Below are 19,177 nucleotides of genomic sequence, written 5' to 3'. Positions count from 1 at the left end.
TACCCACTTGTGATATTCAAGGTGCCTAGCAAAGGGTTTCAGATAAATGCCAACAGCAGGTAGATATATTTATTAAAACCTTTCTTGGTATTTGATAAAGAAAACAACGAACAAGTTCCCAGAGGCTGAAGAGGTTACCATTTTAAGAACCTTGTTGAAAAACTCCAATTTTTAAAAAAATTTATTGTTCTGCCATTTATTAATGTCTGACAAGGTAGATTTAATAAACGGTAGTGAGTAATTTAGAAACTAGGAAATCATCATCTGTCCAGGTATCAGTGATGAAGTTAATCAAGTCTTTATGCTCAATAGCCTGCTCCCAAATAGGCACTTGCTCTACAGGGCAAGTTTGTTGTATACTGAATTTATCTCTAGCTTAAAATTTGTCTGTTTTATAACTTAGTAGCATACCTGTAATCTTCCTGGAACTGCATTTTAGTCCAGTTGTTGTACTAGAAACCCAAATTTCCAAACATAGCCGTGGAGTCTTAGAAAATCTACCAAGGCCTGATCAGTAACTCCATGTTAGAAATGTTATTTTCATTTTGTTTTTGTTTATCTTACAAGTAAATGCAAGAAATCTGTTTCACTACAGAAACAGCAAATAGAGATAAGGGCTGTGCTGCTGTAAACTTCATTTCACTAAAAAGGTAACATGATGAATATTTATAAATTTAAACATGCAGAGACACACACAGACAAAGTACACTGTAATGTCACTTGTCTGCCAATCTGCATTGCAACAAGTGGGTCACTTGCCAGAGTGAAGTTCTGGAAGGAATAAGCAGATGGTACAGTAGACAAAGCAGAAAAAAAGGCTTTTGATCGTAACTGTTAAATGTGTTACCCAGCAGAGCTGCGATTATGTTTCCTTTATAGCAAAGGAAGCTATTAAATAATTTACTCAGCTCTTAAGCTACTAAAGTTGTTCCAGAGCCTAACAGCACATTGGTGCCTTTGGACTCTCAACAATTTAGATTGCTTTGTTCAATAAAATTGGAGATGGGCTTTCAGTCTTTGTATGTATTGTGCATCATACATGTTCTTTGTAGCTTTGTAGGTCTTGCTATGTAGAAACACAGTCTTGGCTTTAGGGTTTTCATTGCTCAAGGCAAACTGGAAACAAACCATACCATCACTCATACTAAATGACTGTTTTCCTGAATGATATGCATAGATACTTTTCCTAAATTATCTAGGAAACTTCATGATTTTCTCCTAGAGATGTCAATGAAAGGAAACAACATTGTAGACTGCATGGCAAATGGATTGATGAATGTTTTGCAGCCCCCCCCAAAAAATAATTAAGAGGACAGAATCTAATAATAATAGGGGATAATTTAAGGTAATGAAGTCAATGAAACTAGATTTGTCAGTCAGTTATGTCAGTCCAAGCTATTTTTTTCTTTGACAATCTAACTTGCCTACTGAATAAAAAGGAGAAAGCAAATGTATTACATACATATATTAATTTAGGAATGAATTTTAGCACTGCTCTGTGTCTTATTAGCAAAATAGGAAAATACAGATCTGATGAAATCATAGCATTTTGCATCTGGTTACACAGCCCATCAAATAGAAAAAGAAGACAATCACTTTGGAAAACTAGGTTAAAACCCAATGTTTTCTGTAAATGGGAAAGTGATGCCTGAAATCACCCAGGCCAAATCCAACCCAACTCAAGTGCTACATTACAGAAAATAAAATACAAACACAAATATTGTAAAACAAGATGGTGGGCTGCCTGTAAGGTCTTTGTTGGTTTTTTTTTTTGTTTTCCTTCTTCCCTTCAATGCATGAATAAGAATGTCTTGGGTAAAAAGAGATGCTTTAATTGCTCTTAAAGCACTGGAATCAGGTCAGGTAAAATACAAGGTCTATTGACATAGCTGTTTGCCTCTCATTGTATAATATTAATAATATGTTTTCAAACTCAGTGCTTGTTATATTGCTTAAAAATATTTACAACACACTCTTCTCTCTCTCCTTCTAGGTTTAAAAAGCATATCTGAGAAACTTTCCTCATTAAGTGCGCAGGTAAAATTTTCATTATCTAGCCTCTGAAATAAATAGCAATGTTGATTCATTATTATCTTTGGCTTTTGAAAGAGAGGCTGAAATGTGTAAGTTAAAGAGAAAAGTGATATTAGGTCAAACAAAAGATCTAGGTTTTTTTTGTTTTTCTTTCCTTTCCTTTTTTTTTTTTTTTTTCCTAATATGTCAGAATTGTACAGCTTAGGAAAGGTTCTCTTTATAGTGGGCTGTTTCCCCAAGACAGCCTCCAAAAATTTGTGCTTCAGGTACCTCCCAAGCCACAGGTGCTAGTGTTTCTCCCCCCCCCCCCCCCCCCCCCTTTTTTTAACACACCTGTATTTCTTCCCCATGAACGTGTTTCTTTTTGTTTCCTATAACCTTTAGCATCTGCAACGTACTGCAGCAAGGAGTTCCGCAGCTCCACCACATGAGATATAAAAGAAGGTTGGTTGCTGTTTTTTGTTTGTTTGTTTTTTGAATGCTCACAGCTAATTTCACTTGGTGCCTCCTACTTTTTGTACTGAAAGAGAGACTGGTTAATCAATCTCTTTTTGCCCTTGCCAGGCATGATTTTACAGAGTTCTGTCAAATTCTCCTTCAGACATCTTTTATCCAGTAGGGTAAGTCTTTGTCTACATAGTCACAGTAAGGAAAGTATTCAATATTCCATCTTTTATGTCCTTCTTTGAACCTTTTCATAGAGAAGAATGAGATCTCCAGGGTATGGATTTACACAGCAGCATAAATGTTTTCTGTTTGTTCTCTGTTCCTTTTCTAATAACTTCTAGAATGCTATTTTCTTTCACTCTTTCTGAGCTATAGAAAGTAACTGAACTACACATCATAACCCCAAGATCTGTCTTCTCAGCTATAATGTTCAACACAGTTCCCCTTATTTTATATGTAAAATAACCTCTTTTCACCCATGTGCATTACATCACATTTATCTAGATTGAGCTCGATTTGTCCAGTTTCTTGCCCAGAAGCAGTTTTGTAGTACCCTTCTGCCATCCTTTACAGTCAGAATCTTTTGTTCTAACAGCCTTGTATATTCAGATAAATTGAGCATGTACATTAAGGGCTTTCTTTTCAAAAGGAAGATTGACTCTTCCCTATTGTACCCTATGTATCACATATACATTTCCAAAATCCATTCTTTTTCTACTGATTTTCCTGTTTTGCTGTTTTTATGTTATATTTAATTAATTGTATTTCCCTGGATCTTTCATAGAATATATATATATATATATATCTAAAATTGTCGTCTTTACTTTATTTGTTGCTTTTTTGTTCTCAGGTATGAAGGCAGTTTTAAGTGAGACTTTGTATATCACTGACACTTGTTCGCTTCTCTGGTCTTTTAACCCCTTTTGAATTCTTAGGTAAAGGATGATTAGTGCAACTAGTTCCTGTTCAGTTTTATTTTTTGCTCCGTAGAATTTATTGACACTTCAGTTTGATTCAGATCTTCAGTGAATACCTAGTAATGAAGGGTTCCAGTGTGGGAACCTCCCCAAGCTCTTCCACAATGAATACAAAGGCAGAAATTAATGTAGTTTTCTGCTTTGCCCTTTTTTTCTCTAAGTGTTCCTTTTACGCCTTGATTATCTATTGATTCTAGAAACCTTCTGGAAGGTTTTTTCCTCTTAATGTGTTTGAGGAAAAATGTAATAAAAATGTAAAAACCTACTAGTAAATAATTTTCAAGGACAAACTTTTTTTTTTTTCCATCTTACCGTGTCTTCTACATTCAGCTTGCCAGCTGAATATAGAAATATGTATTCTACATATTTTTCTCACTTGAACAAAACCTCAGATTCCTGAAAACTACTGTTCACTTTCTGTGATTTACCTTCTGGAGCAGTTTAGCCATACCTTCTTCCTTTTTTCCTTTCTCAGATTGTTTCTACCAAGAGATGTGCATTTGCCTTATGCCTCAAAATGTCATTATATATCGAAAGGCTATTACGTATTTAACACCAACTCCTTCATCTTAGAGGAACTTTAAGATCAAGATTACAGAACAATTTAAAACTTTAAGAAAGTTCTTGTGATCATCATATCATATCAAGTTACAAAAAAAAATAAAGTGCTTTTGTGACTGCCTGGAATTCAATAATCAGCAAAAGTTTAGTTTGGTCAATTTTGAACAGTTACGTGCTTAAAACTGTGCTTTCATCATTGGTAGTTCAATGTGCACACGTGGAAGAAGACAGGACTCATTAGTTGGATTTTGTGTTAACTGTTGCTCAATTACTTCAAAACCTTAGTCTAGAACACATACTATAGCAACTTAATAACTTAAAACTCCTTTCTCCCTGTGCTATTTCTCAGTAATGCTGAGCCAGTTATGTTGATTCAGAAATGTGCAGCAATCATAATTCTAGAGTCTGTACAAATGTGCATGAGATGATAATTTGGTTTATGATGTTTCCATTAAAAAATAGAAATGGTGAAAAAAAAAAAAAAAACTAGGACCATTTTTTTTGGAGATCTTCCAAGCAAAAGTACATCATTGTTGCAGTTCTGTACAGAAAAGGTGTACCAAGAGTAAGGTTTTGGTAAACTAATGGTATCTCTAATAACAATTTTAATAGTTAATATGTGGGAGAAATCAGAGATATAGAATTAAGTAATATGGGAGCTACCATCCAGTATAGCCAAAGCCTAATGTAATTTAACTTGGAATTGCTGTTTAAAATTAGCATCCCATAAACTTGGAGCTATTTAAGATTTGGGAAATATCAATTTATTGTAACTCACATTAGATTTAAGAGACTGGTATTGAAGATCCTGGTTCAAAGTGCTCAGGAAAAGGATTCTGCTAAATCACTGCCTACTTATCACCAGGACATTGACTACTCCAAGGTGGAAAAGGTCAATTTGTGTATATACACACAGAGAATGAACTTGTTATTTCTACACAATCGTACCTCATGTAACTGAAGTTTCAACACTAAAAAACAGAGTGCCAAAAATTGTCCCGGAGCTCCCTCAATCAAATGAAAAGACTGCAAACATATTTCAGTCAGTGGAGAAAACTCATTTGGAGGAAGGCAAGGAGACCATTCAAAACCTCCAGATTGATTTCCATTATGCCTATGAGGGTCTCATGGCTAAATCCCAATATTTTTCTTGGAAAATACTTTCCTAGCAGAAAAGCCATTTGTCTTAACACTACGTGGCTGCCTACAAGCAAAGCATTCAGCCAATGACTGGCACAAACTTCAAGCTGCATCCTAAAATGAAGCTGGTCCTTTTTATTCTTTCCTTTTTTTTTTTTTTCATTCTCTCAAGGGCACATCTTGTAGTCTGGATGAGAACACAGAGGAAAGCAGATGGCAACACCATTTGCAGCCTGAATGACAGCAGAGGAAGCCAAAATGCTAGATTAACAGCCTTGTCCTATTACAAATCTTTCGTAACTCAAGTCTACTTTTTTTTGCATAGCATTGTTTGAGGACCCAGAACTGGGGCTGGCACCTCTTTAATAACTGAAAACATGATCCCAAAAGGATCTGCAGACTATATTCAACATTGTATTTCCTAAGAACATCATGGGGATAGGAAAACGCGGGTGAAGGCCACTGGCTACTGTACAGCTGGTCACAATTCTTTTTCTGTTGTTCAGCAGGGGATAGTGACACCTGCACACTCCTATTGTATTTATCTTGTAAGGAGAATACAGAGCTTATTCATCTGTTTTGCTCTTATAGGGGTAATATTTTTTTTCCAGACTGTGGCAAACCTACAGAACAGAGACAATTGTACAAGTTTTCTAACTATTTTGCACATTCTCCAGAGCAGCCTTGGTGTGAAAGACAGCACTCAATAGCAATTATATGGGCTGAGTGAAAAGCTGGCACCACAGGGGTCAGAAGAGAAAGAAACAAAATCCATTGACCATTGTTGTCACAGGAAGGCTGACATGCAGCCAAATATTGGATGAGATGTTGGAGACCATGGAATCTGGCACACAAAGAAAGGTATTTTGCCTGGTTTACATGACAAAGGCTTCTACTGAAGGATGGATCTTTCTGTTTCAATTCATAATACAGATCCTCTCATTTTTTTTCAGTGGATCTCTACTTGATCTAGTGTCTGTTTTTAAATATTTAGGAAGGGATGAAAATAATGAATAACCTCTGAGCCACTGGTTCAGACCTTTTATAGTTGAACAAAGTATGTGAGGTAACAACACATGTAAGATACGTTTGTCACATAGTTTTTGATCCTAGAGTAAGACCAGATCTCTCATGAGCAAAAGAGTATGGGCTTTACCAGACTAGGTTAGCTGATACCAGCTGCTTCTGAAAAGGGGGAAGGAAAAAAAAAAAAAAATCAGCCAGATAATCTTATAGCGCTGCACACTAGAAGATCCCTGCAGGGAAACATAGTTACATTTACAAAACTTTGCTTGATTAACATATGGATCTGCGTTTCTTAACTATTGATAGGGCAGTGTTTCCAAAAGTGCCATGCTATTAACCATGGTGTTGAGCACTTTATGCAATACAGGAATGGCTGCTCTTCTACACAGCTTGTGAGGTCTTCCTATTCAGGAGGTTCTGAGTTTCTATACCTTGAAAGTAGTAGTCAACCATAGGAGGGCACTGGCAGCACATCAAAGGGCCAGCTCAGAGATGGTGATCCCTATAATTCAAAGCAATATTGCCCTTCTTCAGGGGAAAACCATCTAGACTGTTATATTAGAGACTTCCAATGATTGGTTTTGTAATAACTTTCTCCCTGCAGGAGATGGTCCTGGTTTCTTGGGATAAAGCTTTCATATGAAGCTGACTCTTCAGGCTTTCTCTGTAAGATACCTAATACAAAACAAAACCAAAATCAAATCTCCTACAATCTTTCTGTGTGTGTGTGTAGCTCTGCATTAATTAATATTTTCATTTCTGTTTATCAGAAATCCACATGCAGTGATTTTAATGATAATTTTCTTTTGAGAATACTTAGTGTGAGTTGCATGGTCAGAAAAGTAGATAAAGTTGCCTTTTAAAACAGATATTAAGATATCTGATGAAATTGCACATTTGTGTATTATAACAAACCAGTGGGCAAGTGAAGACATAAGATAACCCAGATGTTTTGAGGTTGTTTAAATCTGTCCTTACCTTTACTCAGTGCTGTAGAAATGTCAGATAACAGTTTCTCCCATTACAAGAAGGAAAGAAGTTCAGAGGAGCCAGAGTACTTGTATTGTTTCTGTCTGGGTAAAATTCACGTCTGTGGAGTTGATCGACACAAAAAGACATTGAGACATCTGAAGATGATCACTGAGGACCTGCTTAAATCTTTGAGCTTGATCTCTGAACCCCCAAATCCCTCAGATTTATACAGGCACTGGGGAAGTTCTGTGGTCAGTGCAATCCTGGGGGCAAAGGAAAACAATTTCTCCAAGTCCTTGTAATGTGTTAACCTACTACACTGACTCTCTGGATTTTAATGCTGGATTTCTCATCTGAAAGAGAGAATTTGATCAATTGATCTCTACTCTGTCCAACTCTCTCAGACCATTTGGGTACTGTATTTCTGCTGTACAGTCCCTGTTCACTTTCTATAGTCCATCAGATCCTACCACTTGGGCTTTTATTTATTTGTGGTCTATCAACATCAATGAAGCCTTGACTGCTCCCATCTCTCTCACAGCTGATTTTTAGCACATTTTCCTCACAAAATTCATTTAAATCTCAGAAATTCTTCTGCATCCTGCCTCCTCTGACCCCAGAGGTTCTTAATAGTTTCTTTAGAGATAAAATTATCAAGCCTGTAATATGATCTTATTCCTCTCTTGCTTGTTTCATTCATTGCTTATCCTTCATTTCTCCTTTCTCCTTCTATCTTGATTCAAAAATGTCTTCCAACCTGTGCACTTTTTTGCATTCCATCACATCTGCTGATCTTCCTTTCATTCAGTCATGTTACTTTTATCCTAAGTTTCTCATATACTGCAGTTTTTATTTTATTCCTCCTCATTATAAAATCTTGCTCTGGTATTCCCCATTAAAAATCAACAATCCCATACTTTATTCCCTTTACTTCTGTGGAGACTATTTTCCTTTCTTATTCTCATTTATCTTTATTCTTATTTACCATACTGTTTTCAATTCCCTCAATTCCATGCTCAGACCTGTTAGCTCTGCACTGAATCCTTTGCACTCCATCAATTCAAAGCACTCATGCCAAAATTTTTAATGGCCTATTCTTAGCCAAGTCCCAGAACCTGTACTCTGTCTTCATCTCTGCTTCCTGACAGCTGCCTTCAATACTGCCACCATTCTCTTTTTCCTGAAATATTGCCCTTCCTTGATAATTCAATTTTCTTCCTAGTTCTCCTCCAAACTGCTTATTCATTCGTCCTTTCTCCACAGGATTCTCATTTAATCCCACAAACTAAACCACCTTTGACTATATGATTACCTGATCTACACCTCTACTTTATTTCTCTCTCTTTCCATAAATAAATACATTTTCTATCAGTTTTTCTGACTGCTTAAGGATAGATAATCACCCGACATCAACCTAAATTTGATTAAGCGTAGGTCTTCAATGAACGCCCCTGGAAGCTATGTTGCTATTGACATCCTCAGTCACTATGGAAAATACCTGTGTTCCCTGTCAGCACGCCTGCCTTTAACTCAGGGCACTCAACTCAACTTACATCCCCTATCCAGGATTTGTGGTCTGCATAACAGCTCTAACATTTGCCTTTTCTATCCAAACATGTTAAAAATCTCATCTAAGTTTCATCATCTTGAAGCTCAGCATACAATAATGCTTTTTCCCTTGCTCATTCACAAATCTTGCCCATTCTTACTGCCCCAGATAGTGATTAAGAGATGATTTTCCCACTCACCATTAATGCATGTGAAGAGAATAGTGTGTGAAGAGAACAGTACATAACTTCTCTCATCTTTAAGTTCAGAGATCTTCAGAAGTTGTTTGTGCTTTTTCAAGCCATTCTGAGCAACCAGAGATTGTGATACTGCACTTCAGATTTCACTTGTGACATTTTGTAACATTTACAAACTGAGGTGCATGATACTTTTTTCATGCTGCCAATCATGCTAAGAAAAAGAAGGTCAACAAAACCAATGCAAAAACATGCTATATCCCTTGTAAGTCACTCCAAATTCCCCTTGAACATGATACTTATAAAATCATTTCAATAGTTCTTAATTCATTATACCATTTTTTTATTTGTCTGAGTGGCATCAGTTACTGCTTCCCTCTATACCCTGTCAGTACCTCCCTGACACCTTTAGCGTTACGCACAGGTTGTAAGTGGTTTTGTGTCTGGACCCTCCTCCCCCTACAGTGGCTTGCAGTAAGGGATCTTCACTCCTGTGGAAATGCTTATAAGGTCAATTAGAACAATAATGAAATAGTGTTAACCACAAAAACTTCAGCTTGTGTTTTTTGTGCAATCTGGTGACCCGATCCTCTTCAGGGATCTTTCTGATTAAGAATATTTTAGGGGTAAAACTCAAAAAAGTTGTGTTAATAGGTCCTCTTTTGCTGTATTTATTACAGCTTACACAGCAGTTGTACAAAGGATGGGATGTCTTTGTCATCTCTGTACATCTATATGTATATAGCCTTTCTGACACGCATTTATATGGACTTTCTTGTATTAGACAGCAGCTGACATTTTTTTGAGAGTTGGGGTTATTTAACATGCAGGATAAAATAATGTACCTGCGTTTTTTGTCTTCTACTTTCTGTTTTTATCTGAACAAATTGTACCTACATCATAGCAGAAATATTAACTAAGACATAAAAGTCTCCTACAAAGAAGAAATTATAACCTAAACTCAAAAGAGATGTGTGATTTTACTGCATTCGCTTGTTTGAATGACCTCTCAGAGAGAAACTCAAGGGTCATTTTTGTGGAAATTTTCAGGCAAAAGTGATGTCACCAGAAATCATTTTAATGGAGCCTCATCTTCACATCCTATTGATTTATCTGCTATGTATGAAGGGAAATCAATAAGTGGAATCATTTTCATGTCTTTTAAATATCTATGGTAGCCAAAAAATATTGTTTAGTGCAGACATGAATCATTGTAAAGAAAAATAATAGACACTGGTGGGCGTGAAAGCTTGTATTTATTTATATTAAAAATGTGATTTTCATGTTTTGTCTAGCACCTTTTCTTGATGTATTTCTATTAAAGGTGAATTTCACCCAATGACAGCAGAAATATCATTTTGTATAAAACAGGGGATAAAATGCTGAGCTTTTCCAAATTAAAAGGCAAGATCCCAGATAAACCAGTATAGATTCATTGATGTTTGCTTGGTGCAACAGAATATCTCAACTGGCTTATTAAATTTGCTTTCAAATTAGGAACTTCATTCCATAAACAGATAATGGAAACAAGGTAGCTCTGGAATAACTAATTCAGGTAATCTAATTTAGAAGCCTAATTCTTACCATGGATTGTTTAGGGAGAATAATATGAGATGTTTCTAATATGTCAGAGGTATTTCTCATTCACCTCCACCCAGCCATTTTAGTGGCATCTCATTCACATTACAAAAGAGAACTGAAAAATAAATCAGATCATTAATTATCCCATAAACCCGTTTAACTCTAAGACAAAGGTGTGAATTCAAAGTTTGGCGTGTTTTATTTGTATGGCAAATGCTTCTCTCCAGTGCTAATTTTGATGTAGTAACTGGTGGGAATGTTTCTGGGAAACAGTTAAATCACTGCTCTTCCAGGTAAATTCTAATACCTTATAAAAAGAAATACACTATTTTGTATTGTATAGGAAATACAGGCTAAATATTGACTTTCTGTGTGTACTTTGCTTGATTATGTATAAATATGAAATTATTTTAGTTGGATAATTTTATTGGTATTTACTCATCATACAAGTAAAAAAGAAATTAATGTTATTCTAAGGGGTTTCTTTCTTTCTTTCTTTTTTTCCTGATTATTACAGGGTTCTGAGGACCCTGTAATAACCCTAACTGCAGTTCAAAGATATCTATTTTAAAATGTTTTCAGATGATTCAGTTGTTGATTCTCTACCTTAGAACACCACATAGAGACTGATTTTAGTTGCTTGTTACTTGACAAAGGTCAGATCTATCTAAGGTTCATCACCCATCACAATCAGAATGAAAGGGAAAAGAACAAATATATTTTGATTTGCAAGTAATTATGGTTTGAAACTAATTAATACATATTAATTGATACTTTGGCTACTTTTAAACATTGTTTGCCATCTGACATAACAAAAGGTTACATAAGTACTCTACAGAATTGACTATGAAGATAGTGATTTACACAGCAAACCCATCAAATCATAGTGCTAAAATATCTTAAGTATATATGAAGTTTGACAAGTAACAGCAAATACAACAACGAAAAACTATAGTTTGTCATTATTTTATATGATTAAATGTTATATATTTTACTGTTTTGTGAGCTGATGAAGCCATGAATTAGCATCAAAAGGATTTCTAGTATTGGATAAGAAATCCAATGATTTAAAAAGATTCTTGAACTCTTTTCTAAAAGACTTTTTTCTGACAGAAAGGTAAATTTACATGTCATGTCTGCACGATTCTCTGAACGGACATTTCTGACAGGTCTTTTCTGCAGCTTTTTACACTATCTATGCTTAGAGGATACAGGCTGTGAATTTAACCATCCACCTTTATAATCAAGGCAGCTCCAGGTAGTTTCTTTCCTCTTAGCTACTTGCCAGATTAAAATCTTTCCATGGCTCCTCACAAACACTGACCTCCTCACCAGCTTCCAGCTGTGACTGCTTATCCCGTATCATGATATGGCACCACAGCTAAGGGCTATGTAAAGGATAAAGACAAGGCTTGATTCTGTTCTGTCTGTTTAAACCCTTTATTTCAATTATGTTCATCTGGCAGACGAAATCGCTTGCTAATTCAAAAGCAGAATTTTTCCATGAAGGGCATAGCTTCCTCAAGGCTTCCCAAACCAAATTAGTATTCATTTTGAATCTTTCTTTACCTTCTAATCTTTGAAAATCTAATCATGAATTATTTTCCCTTTCATTGCATTAACACACCAAAGAAAAACTTGTGGATACTTATTATTCCAAGTTCATTGTATTAGCTTATGACAACAGTTTAATGAACAGCCTTAGTTTCTAGTAAACTCATCTGCACCATCGGTATTTATTTAGTTATTGTGGTAGAAGAATATTGAAACTTTTTTTCAATGAAACTTCCAAACAAGGGCAATTTTTTAGCCAAAGTAAATTGTCCTAAGCAGATTAGGCAATTATATAACACTCTCTGGTTGTATTTACTACTTATCTGTTACCTTTATCAGCCTCATAAAATCTTAATTGTGTATTGACTTGTGAAGAAAACTCAGCAAGGTCAAATTAATTCCAGCCAAAATTTTGAAACTATTTTGAAGATATGAATTATGTTTATCAATTTTATTAGCATTTGGTAATATCTAATACATAGACACAAAAATTTCAATCTTACACAGGCTTTCAGGAAATATAAAGCAAGCCAATAATGTCCTAAAATGACTTTGTTAATAGAGAAATTGGTGAAGCTGTGCCTGTGACTGAACTGACCTCAAAATACTTAGCTTGGGTTTGTGGAATGGTCCTTGAACTGGGTAGCCTTAAATGGAGAAGGAATTCAAGATTCATTTGTGAGTGAATCTGCAAACGCAGGAGATCTGAGGGCAGCCCAGCTCTAGAAGCCACCTCAGATCATCTGGCCTGCCTAAACACTTAGCAAGACACAAGATTTTGGCATGCCTGCGAACTTCCCATTGATGTCCTTGACATATACAGGTCTTATATGTTCTAGTTAAATCTTCTTTCAGTCTTATCATGATCTAATTTTAACCACTTAGCATCGGGTTCTTTCTATGTTAGTCTCAAGGTCAAGGTAAGCAGAGCTACCATGACCACCAGGAATCTCTTAGGTTGAAACCCAAAAAATTAGTGGCCGCCTTTTTTCCGTCAATATTGTATCTGAAATCCCAGCATACTTCTTTTCATACTCAATAGAGTGTTTCTGGTAAAAGAGTAAAGACTTTTCCTTCCAGCAGAGCTTATGTCAGCTTGGTGGCAAGGCAGTCCATGGAGGCTGGACACCACTAAAGAAATCTGTCCATAACTTTTTAAGTCAGTGAGATTTCATTAGATGTGAGCAGGGAGGCCTTCACAAGACCTATCAAGTCCTTCACAAAGAAATACTTTTTATGCTTTATAACCTGAGAAAACTCATGATCATAAAGCAAAAGGAAATTTTGCAACTTGAGTCTTTGTCTGAAAACATCTGAAGAAATAAATGTTTTTCTACCAGGCAACTCATTAAAATGTATCATTTGCATTACATACCTCTGCCTGTGTGTCTGAGCTGATTGTGCCATGTAACTGCTCAAAGCAGGAGAGAAAAATCTGATTAAACCATGTGTGCCTAACGGGCTTTTTCAGGACTCAGTAGCAACTACTGTGCAATGTCTACATCTTTTCACCTCATCATTTGTGAAGCACAGTTTATTTGAATTTCCATTTCTATTTCAGTCTGTCAGTCTTACACAAACAGCCTATTTTGCCCTTTATATTTGGACACGTGAGCAATTTTATTATATTTAAATCCAGGGATATATTCTGAAAGGCCTTTACTATGTTACAAAGAATTTCAGATTAGTGTTTAATTGCAGTTGACAAATTTTAGGGTAGACTAGCATATATTCTTACGTGACTAGATCAATTATGTCTAATAAAATAAAATTATGGTAATTTTTTTCAAATAATTCATATTAAGAAATAAAGCAGAACTTTTTGTATTACAGTCATATCATTTTGTTTTGTGTTGAAGATAATCATTTGCTAAGTTTATTTATGCAAGATTTTATTTTCCTAGGGTACTGAGGTTTAAAAGGTAAGAAGAGTTTATTTCAAAATAAAAGAGCAAGTGTCTTTGTTGCCATGAGACAAGAATCTCATCTTCAGTGTGTGATTGTGTAACCTAAAGAAGTCATTTAGTTTCTTAAAGGTTTGTTGGTGTAAATTTGAAAGCAAAGAAGTCCATACTGAACTAGAAGGAAAAGTTATAATTCATTCTCTAACTGTTTCACTGTTGTATGATAAAATCAGCAATATAAGCTTTCTTTGCCACTTGGAGGTATGGTTCAGGACAATCTGTTTAAAAGCTGAGATTTTATGAACAAGGCATATATAATAGGCAAAATTCATTGTGCAGTGACTGCACAGATATTAATAGAACTGTACTGTCATGAATCTTGCCTACAAAATGAAGATGTTATTTCTATTAAAAAGCAAACCTTTTTTGGAAGATGTTCTTCAAGGTCTGTCCTGTCTAGTAGTTTAAAATAAATAAATAAATAAATAAAATAAAATTACTGTCTTAGCTGAAATCTCATTCTTGCTGAAATCAGTGAACATCTTGCCTTGACTCCAAGGAAGACAAGTCCATCAGGATAAAGGTCTGAACAGATAGGTTTTACTTCACAGCTAACCTTGCTATGCTAATTATACTATGGCCCTATATGTAAAATAATTCTCTGGGTCTTTTCTTTGACCACTTTTTTAAAATAAAAAATCTAGCAAACTGAACACATTCATTCCTCCATTTGTGCACTGAAGAGTAATTCTCAGCAAAAAGTTCTTGTAACATCATTTGCTGAAACAAGTAGCTTCATGAGGTTCCCCGGGAGTTTCTCAGTGGTCTCTTGCTTTTACTTATTTTTTTCCAAAGACCTGTGAACCATACTAGACCCCTATACAGTGTCTGTGGTACTCCTGTCATCACTCTTTTGCCATGATCCAAATGTGTGCCACTTATTCCCACTTCTTATATTCTCCCTTTTACCCATCTTTTTATCTCTGAGAGTGCTTTGCCTCACCCCAAAACACCTGCTTAGGTTCTGTAATTGCCTCTTGAAGCCACTAGCATAATCATAGGAAGAGAAGAGTCCATGAAAAAAATATGAATGAGAACAAAAGAAAGAGAAGGGAAGAATTAGTGAAGAATAAGAAGGGAAAACAAAAGACTACCATTAAACTTGGAGGCCTTCCATAGTGCGACTACCTCCACTGCCAAGAAGCCACAGATGTTCATCTCATAAGCAGATGAAAGTGTAATTGTGAGGTGTTCATTTATTGCTAGCTCAGAATCTTAATAATTCATATTCTCCCCAGCTGCCTTGGTATATTTTTTCTCTAATTTTTAATACTGATAACTTTAAAAACAACGAAATAGGAATAAAGAAACAAAGGAGATGGTATATCTTATAGAAACTTTTTAAAAGGCATTTAATACTCAATGGGATGAAGGAAGAGCCAATAAATGACCTAAAGAGAATAACTTCCCAATAATTATGTGAGAGGCAGTAATGATCCTGAAATACTTCAGTGGGGGGAAAAAAAAAAAAAAGACCTGTATATGCTGCAATGGTTTCAGGCAATAGGATATTTAGAATTATATACTATATATATTGAGAGAAAGAGAAATATCACATTTGCTTATCAGATGGAGTTCTGCCCGATAGTCTCATGCTAGACGTAAAAGTGATTAGGCTGTGTTTCTTCCCTAGCTGGAACAGATGTGGGGAGTATGACTGACACTCCTTCTATACTATTACAACAAGTAGATAGCTATCAGAAAGTCAATCTCTTCCGGGCTTTGCTATGTGTCTCCAGGCTGTGACGGCACTGACACGAGGCATATTTTAAGCTGCCTGCAGGTTCCAGAATGAATGAGAAATTTAATATGGGAGAATGTTCCCTGATAAAAAAAAAAAGAAGACTTATTTACTGCGCCCATTCTGTGTGTTGTGTTCCAAAAGGAGCAGATAAAAAGCAAAAAATTATACATAGATATAGGTGGATTTATTCAAATGTGATGTTATACATCATGAGAAAAATATTTCTCTCATTGCAGGAAAGAAAACTAAAAGAAAGCGATGAAAATATTATGTATCCTGCTAAACAGAAATGATCCTACTCCACTCCTTTCCCTTCCCCTGGGAACAACCCCAGCATTTGGACACCAAATCTCAACTTTACCTTCTGGAAACAAGTTCTAGTAGGTTACTGTGACTCATTGGGTCTAGGAGCTTCCCAGGATGCTCATGTACCTGAAATCAGATCTAGGAAAATCTCAAATGGTGGTGACAAATGATATGCAAAATCATATCAGTGTTTATCAATGAAAACTAGAGGGCTATGAGATTTGTTATGGGAATAGTGTAGTGCCGTGTGGGAAGGGTTAGCTATCTTGTATCTTGGAATATGTTACCAAAACCTTTGCTGTTTTTCACAAATATGCTGAATTTACTACTGTATGTATGGTATCAAAAATGCAATACAGATCACTTAATTTTGTTTTCTAGCCAGACCACTTAACAATGCACATGAAAATATCACATAAAAAGGAGTCTAATGCCTCAGATCTTTACAGATGTCTAACAAATAACAGTTTGAGAGGAAAAAATGTTATGCATAACACATCATCTATATAGGTAGTGTTATTCAAAGAACATATTTATGAATTTGGAACATTTGCATCTTACAGTTTACCATGAAATATGCTCTTCCCTTAGTTTCAGAGAAGAGACAGACAGCTGGTGGAGCTGCAGATGTAAGGATGTTTTCCCATTTAAATGTCTTAAGTAGTTGACTTCACAAGGAAGAAGACCAGCTATGAAAAGAAGCAAAGATGTGTTTTGTTAGACAATAGCAAAGATTTTGCCAAAGTTTATGTTCCTTCTTAATCTTTAAATGTTGTGTGGAGGTTTTTACTTCAACAAGCCCAGTGGCTCTGAGAAAGGTATGTATATACCATTATACCAGTATATCAATACACAAATACAGAGGTCCTGACTGATAAATGATGTATATTCTTAGAAGTACCAAAATCTGTAGAAGTACAGTATTAAACCTGTGCTACCCTTTTTCATGAGTTAAAAAGAAAACTTAGACAAGTTAAAGTAAAATTGTTAGGAAGAGAGGAATGAACATTATTATGGGCAGAGACTATAACCATACACTTTTAGATGGACTCAAAGAATAGGTTCGTCATTTTTCCCTGTAGCAATTTAATTCACAATTTACACTGTTCAGGTAGAAGCATATTAATGGCAAATTACAGAAAGAAAGTCATTGTAATGCAGTGAATAGCTAATTCCATTGTTGAAATGTATCAGTGATTCTCAGCCAAGGATAAATGGCGTTGCCTTTTCTACTCGTAAGGAGAAATCCTCAGTGCAGCCAGATGAAAACTGATGAAAGTGAAAGATATTTTGTCTTTGTAAAACTTGCATCCTCATCTGAATAGATCATGCCTACTGCTCCTGCAAGCCACACCAATAAGAATAAAAAATGGATTCACAAAGGACAAGTGCTTTTTTTCCCATATTATGCTGTTTGTTTTGTTTATTTGTAAGCACGATGGGTATATTTTTTTTCACCAATTTCTCTGTGCATTTTGTAAAATTAACTTAACAGTTCTGTGACTAGGATTGACTAAACAAATGCCAGTTTCTGGCAGGGCAGTAGGAGAAGCTGATTAGTCCTTGCCTCAGTGTAAGCACTGCTCTGCAACAACTAAAATATCGGTGTTCTATCACCATTATTTAATCCTAAATCGAAAACACAGCACAATACCAGCTACTAGGAACAAAATTAATTCTGTCCTAGCCAAAACTGGGACACAAACATACGTAGGAACAAAATAGCTTAGGAAAGTTTCCTGATGTCATAGCAAACTCAAATAATATACTTGTTAATTAGTAAAACATGGTTAAATATTTTTTTTCTTAATAATGAGTCTTTAATATTGAAAAGATGTAGGATTATCTTATTACTAGAAATGGAGACAAAATCTTACTAGGGAATACAACTATAGCTTATATTTCCATTTGTTCTGCTATGTAAAAACAAACAACTTGCTTGGGAGTAAAAGACTTGTTGCTTTTTAAGCAAAGATCAGGTATGATCACAGAAATGGTTCTGAGGCTAATTTCATGGGGTGTTTTATTTATTCCTTACTTAAAGTGTCAGGTCAAACCTGCTTAATAAAAAAAAAAAAGTGTATGGTAAGGTTGATGTCATTTTGACTTCTGTCCTCACAATTTAAAGCTGTGGCTTGAAAATCAGTTTGTTTTCTTTCTCCATCAAAGGTTCTTGCATGATAGTCTTGCAGACTATTTTCTTCTTGAGGCAAAAAGGAAAGCAAAACGTTACCCATATAAAGACTAGCAGTAATTCACTCTCTTGCTAAGAGGACTCCAAGGACATGTCCCTCATAAATGCTCCTTGGTATCTCTCTTATTCTCTAGCAACTAAAAACTGAAGCAGCTCTCCGTTATTTCATCTTTTTGTACTTATAGTGTAAAATCCTCACAAAAACACCTTTTTTTTTTTTTTTTTTAGTTGCACATGGTGTAGTTTTTAGTTATTGGTAAATAACTAAATATAGTAAATGGGCTCTGAATATATCTTTACATGTCTGGGGCAGTATACAGATATCCCAACATTTAGTGTCTTATGCTTTACTATAAGGTATTCTCAATTCTCTCTACATCATTTCTTCTGTCATACTATTGTGCAGAAGTTCCTGTTTGAAGTCAACAGGACTCTTCACAGAAAATGTTGCTACTAATTGCAAGTAAGGATTATCAAACTTTCACAATAATAATTAAAGCAGTCCATTCATGACTGCAATTTAAAGAGGCCTTCCTGCATTTCATGGATACTGCTCTGCTGTGCTGTTTCAGATATCAAAATTTCAGTTGGCTTTAGTAATTCCAAAATAGTTTTCACTTAGTAGTCTGACTTTCCAGGTATAAACATGTGCAGAAGAATTTATGCAGAAAAGTTGCAATGCAGATTGCAATCTGTTTCAGTTACAATCAATTGCGTTTTTATATACCATCTATATATGGATACACAAAATCCTTTACACTGTATCTGCTATAAATCCTTGCCTTTTTATCAATTTTGAAAATTGGCAAAGAAAATTTGTCAGCCCTTTGCTGACAGGTTATGCATGACTCACCCCATTCATAGTCCATCACAGATTACTCTCACTATAGGGTCAATCACAGGTGAAAGACTGTGGGATTCAACAGTGGACT

The 19,177-nt window shown here is 35.4% G+C and overlaps 1 long non-coding RNA gene across 2 annotated transcripts in view; it reads left to right on the top strand.

Annotated features, from left to right (window-relative positions):
- LOC310901714 overlaps positions 1–16,483 on the top strand; it is a 31,934-nt gene extending 15,451 nt beyond the window's left edge. Inside the window, exons 5-8 of one of the 2 annotated variants that reach the window (XR_014586058.1) lie at positions 1,994–2,037; positions 2,419–2,478; positions 2,599–2,654; positions 15,982–16,483. This is a non-coding gene — a long non-coding RNA (uncharacterized lncRNA). Of the gene's footprint in view, positions 1–1,993; positions 2,038–2,418; positions 2,479–2,598; positions 2,655–5,331; positions 6,022–15,981 lie in introns of those variants that run through there. The other variant, XR_014586059.1, reaches the window with a different exon arrangement.
- The last annotated feature ends 2,694 nt before the right edge of the window (positions 16,484–19,177 follow it).

This window comes from Anser anser, assembly GCF_964211835.1.
Source record: "Anser anser genome assembly, chromosome: 6".
Taxonomy (NCBI): Eukaryota; Metazoa; Chordata; class Aves; order Anseriformes; family Anatidae; genus Anser; species Anser anser.
The sequence above is the reverse complement of the archived record's forward strand: the minus strand, read 5'-3'. Positions and strand labels throughout refer to the sequence as shown.